This window comes from Hordeum vulgare, chromosome 3H (assembly GCF_904849725.1).
Source record: "Hordeum vulgare subsp. vulgare chromosome 3H, MorexV3_pseudomolecules_assembly, whole genome shotgun sequence".
Lineage (NCBI taxonomy): Eukaryota > Viridiplantae > Streptophyta > Magnoliopsida > Poales > Poaceae > Hordeum > Hordeum vulgare.
Window position 1 is genome coordinate 28,209,108 of NC_058520.1, and position 5,025 is coordinate 28,214,132.

The window sequence follows — 5,025 nt, forward strand, 5'->3', positions numbered from 1 at the left end:
TTTTCTTCTTCCCGGCATCTGGCTTACCGGGCACGGCAAAGGCTTTGCCGTCTTTCTTGAAGTTCTTCTTACCCTTTCCCTTCTTGAAACTAGTGGTCTTGTTGACCATCAACACTTGATGCTCTTTCTTGATTTCTACTTCTACAGACTTGAGCATCGAGCACAACTCGGGAATGGTCTTCTCCATCCCTTGCATGTTGTAGTTCAGCACAAAACCTTTGTAGCTTGGTGGGAGAGACTGGAGGATTCTGTCAATTATAGCATCATCTGGAAGTTCAACTCCAAGTGAAGTCAGACGACCGTGTAACCCAGACATTTTGAGTATGTGCTCACTGACAGAACTGTTCTCCTCCATCTTACAGCTAAAGAACTTGTCGGAGACTTCATATCTCTCGACACGAGCATGAGCTTGAAAAACTAGCTTCAGCTCTTGGAACATCTCATATGCACCGTATTGCTCAAAATGCCTTTGGAGCCCCGTTTCTAAACTGTATAGCATGCCACACCTAACCACAGAGTAGTCATCACTCCGTGTTTGCCAGACGTTCAAAATGTCCTGGGATGCTGCGGAAGCGGGAGGGTCACCTAGCGGTGCATCAAGGACATAAGCCTTTTTAGCTGCTTCAAGGATGAGCTTCAAGTTGTGAACCCAGTCCGCATAGTTGCTACCATCATCTTTCAGCTTGTTTTTCTCTAGGAATGCGTTGAAATTGAGGTTGACGTTGGCCATCTACAATATTTATAAAGACAACTTTAAGACTAAGTTCATGATAATTAAGTCCATTTAATCCAATTAAGTATGAATTCCCACTTAAATCGACATCCCTCTAGTCATCTAAGTGATACATGATCCATGTTGACTAACCCGTGTCCGATCATCACGTGAGACGGACTAGTCACCATGGTGAGCAACTTCATGATGATCGTATTCAACCATACGACTCATGTTCGACCTTTCGGTCTCTTGTATTCGAGGTCATGTCTGTACATGCTAAGCTCGTCGAGTCAACCTAGGTGTTTCGCGTGTGTAATTCTGGCTTACACCCGTTGTATGCGAACGTTAGAATCTATCACACCCGATCATCACGTGGTGCTTCGAGACAACGATCCTTCGCAATGGTGCACACTTAGGGGAATACGTTCTCGAAATTTTAAGAGGGATCATCTTATTATGCTACCTCGTTCTAAGCAATAAGATGAAAAACATGATAAACATCACAATGCAATCATATAGTGACATGACATGGCCATTATCATCTTTGCTCTTTCGATCTCCATCTTCAGGCTTCGCATGATCATCATCGTCACCGGCGTGACACCATGATCTCCATCATCGTGTTTCCGTGAAGTCGTCACGCGAACTACTACTATCACTACTACTATAGCTAACCGTTAGCAATGAAGTAAAAAGTAGTAAGCACATGGCGTTGCATCTCATACAATAAATTAAGACAACTCCTATGGCTCCTGCCGGTTGTCATACTCATCGACATGCAAGTCCTGAAACCTATTACAATAACATGATCATCTCATACATCATACATGCAACATCACAACTTTGGCCATATCACATCACATGTCAAACCCTGCAAAAACAAGTTAGACGTCCTCTAATTGTTGTTGCAAGTTTTACGTGGCTGATTTCGGTTCCTAGCAAGAACGCCTTCTTACCTACGTGACAGCCACAACGATGATATGCCAAAGCTATTTACCCTTCGTAAGGACCCTTTTCATCAAATACAATCCGACTAGAGTGGGAGAGACAGACACCCGCTAGCCACCTTTATGCACGGTGTGCATGTCTGTCGGTGAAACCAGTCTCACGTAAGCGTACGTGTAAGGTCGGTCCGGGCCGTTTCATCCCACAATACCGCCGGAAAAGAATAAGACTAGTAGAGGCAAGCAATTGACAAATCATCGCCCACAACCTTTTGTGTTCTACTCGTGCATAGAATCTACGCATAGAAAACCTGGCTCGGATGCCACTGTTGGCTAACGTAGCATAAATTCAAAATTCTCCTACGCATATTCGGATCTTCCTATGGAGAGACCAGCAACGAGAGAGGGGTAAGAGCATCTTCATACCTTTGAAGATCGCTAAGCGGAAGCGTTGCTAGAACACGGTTAATGGAGTCGTACTCGCAGCGATTCCGATCTAGTGCCGAACTACGGCACCTCCGCGTTCAACACACGTGCAGCCCGGTGACGTCTCCCGCACCTTGATCCAGCAAGGAGGAGGGAGAGGTTGGGGAAGAACTCCAGCAGCACGACGGCGTGGTGTCGATGGAGAGACGAGGTCTCCCGGCAGGGCTTCGCCAAGCAACGGCAGAGAGGAGGAGGAAGAAGAGCAGGGCTGCGTCGAGGGAGAGGGAAAATTTTGTCTCCAAAAGCCCAAAAGTGCCCACTATATATAGGAGGAGGGGAGGGGGTGCCACCCCTAGGGTTCCCACCCTAGGTGGTGCGGCAGTCCCCCCAGATGGGAGGTGCGGCGGCCAGGGCAAGGGGGAGGGGTGGCGCACCCCTAGGTGGGCCTTAGGCCCACCAGCGCCTAGGGTTTCCCCCTTCTCCACCTCCTGCGCCTTGGGCTGAGTGTGGGGGGCGCACCAGCCCACCTAGGGGCTGGTTCCCTCTTGCACTTCGCCCATCTAGCCTCCCGGGGTCGTTGCCCCCTTCCGGTGGACCCCAGGGGCCACCTCTGGTGGTCCCGGTGGTCCCGGTACGTTACCAGTGATGCCCGAAACACTTATGGTGTCCGAAACCATCCGTCCTATATATCAATCTTTACCTCCGGACCATTCTAGAGCTTCTCGTGACGTCCGGAATCTCATCCGGGACTCCAAACAACTTTCGACATCCTCGTATAACAATTCCCTATAACCCTAGCGTCATTGAACCTTAAGTGTGTAGACCCTACGGGTTCGGGAGACAGGTATACATGACCGAGACACCTCTCCGGCCAATAACCATAAGCGGGGTCTGGATACCCATGGTGGCTCCCACTTGCTCCACGATAATCTCATCGGATGAACCACGATGTCAAGGATTCAATCAATCCCGTATACAATTCCCTTTGTCTGTCGGTATAGAACTTGCCCGAGATTCGATCATCGGTATACCTATACCTTGTTCAATCTCGTTACCGGTAAGTCTCTTTACTCGTTCGGTAGCACATCATTGTGTGACTAACTCCTTAGTCACATTGAGCTCATGATGATGTTCTACCGAGTGGGCCCAGAGATACCTCTCCGTCACACAGAGTGACAAATCCCGATCTCGATTCGTACCAACCCAACAGACACTTTCAGAGGTACCCGTAGTGCACCTTTATAGTCACCCAGTTATGTTGTGACGTTTGATACACCGAAAGCACTCCTACGGTATCCGGGAGTTGCACAATCTCACGGTCAAAGGAAAAGACACTTGACATTAGAAAAGCTTTAGCATACGAACAATACGATCTAGTGCTACGCTTAGGATTGGGTCTTGTCCATCACATCCTTCTCCAATGATGTGATCCCATTATCAATGACATCTAATGCCCATGACCAGGAAACCATGATCATCTATTGACTAACGAGCTAGCCAACTAGAGGCTTGCTAGGGACACATTGTGATCTATTTATTCACACATGTATTATTGTTTCGTGTTAATACAATTATAGCATGAACAATAGACAATTATCATGAACAAGGAAATATGATAATAACCATTTTATTATTGCCTCTAGGGCATATTTCCAACAAATTGTTCATGAGGAAAACTATCATTAATAGGAAGTGGGTCATCCAGATCATTTTCCGTCCTAGACAAATTATTTTCTATCAATAATATGCAAGTTAAGTTCTTGAAGTAGCAGAACCCACGCAATTACTCTAGGTTTAGCATATTTGTTTTCCATCAGATATTTAAGAATGATCAGTGTGGATAGTAACTTTAGAATCTGCAATATAAGGTCTAAACTTATCACATGCAATATAAATTCTTTCTCAGTAGTAGCATAATTTATTTGAGCATTGTCTAGAGCCCTACTAGCATAATGAATAACATTCAATTTCTTATCTATTCTTTGCCCTAGAACAACACCAATAGCATAATCACTAGCATCACATACAATTTCAAATGGCAAGTTCCAATGAGATGGTTGAACAATAGATACATAAATTAAAGCTTTCTTAAGTATTTCAAAGGCTTCTGCACAATCATAATCAAAATCAAATGAAACTTGTTTTTAAAGAAGATTAGTTAGTGGCCCAGAAATCTTCGAGAAATCTTTAATGAAACGCCTATAGGAACCAGCATGACCAAGGAAACTTCTTATGCCTTTAAAATCTTTAGGACATGGCATTTTTTCCATGGCATCAACTTTAGATTTGTCCTCAATACCTCATTCTGAAATTTATGCCCAAGTATGATACCTTCATTCACCATAAAGTGACACTTCTCCCTATTCAAGACGAGATTAGTTTCTTCGCATCTCTGCAAAACTCGATCAAGGTTGTTTAATAAATCATCAAAATAAGTCTCGTAAATGAGAAATCATCCATGAATACCTCAACATTTTTCTACAAAAGTGAGATAATATAGTAGTCATACATCTTTGAAAGGTAGCAGGTGCATTACATAAACTGAAAGGTATACATTTATAAGCATAAGTTCCAAATGGAAAAGTAAAAGTAGTTTTATATTATATTCTTTTGACACACGTATTTGAGAGAAACCATAATATTCATCAAAATTAATAGAAAACAGGGTTTGGTTTTTGCAAGATCAGAGCAACATTCCCGGTCGACTTATGAACCAGGACTAATGCGTGCATCGGTCCCGGTTTGAGCAGCCAAGACGCCGGTCGGGCCTCCGCACACACCACTCCTGGTTCATCTCAGACCTTTAGTCCCGGTTCCAGCCACGAACCAGGACTAAAGGGCCTGGCTCCAGGCGCAACACCTTTAGCCCCGGTTTGTGTATAGAACCAGGACTGAAGGTCAGTCTTCAGTCCCGGTTCTAGAAACCAACTAGGACTAAAC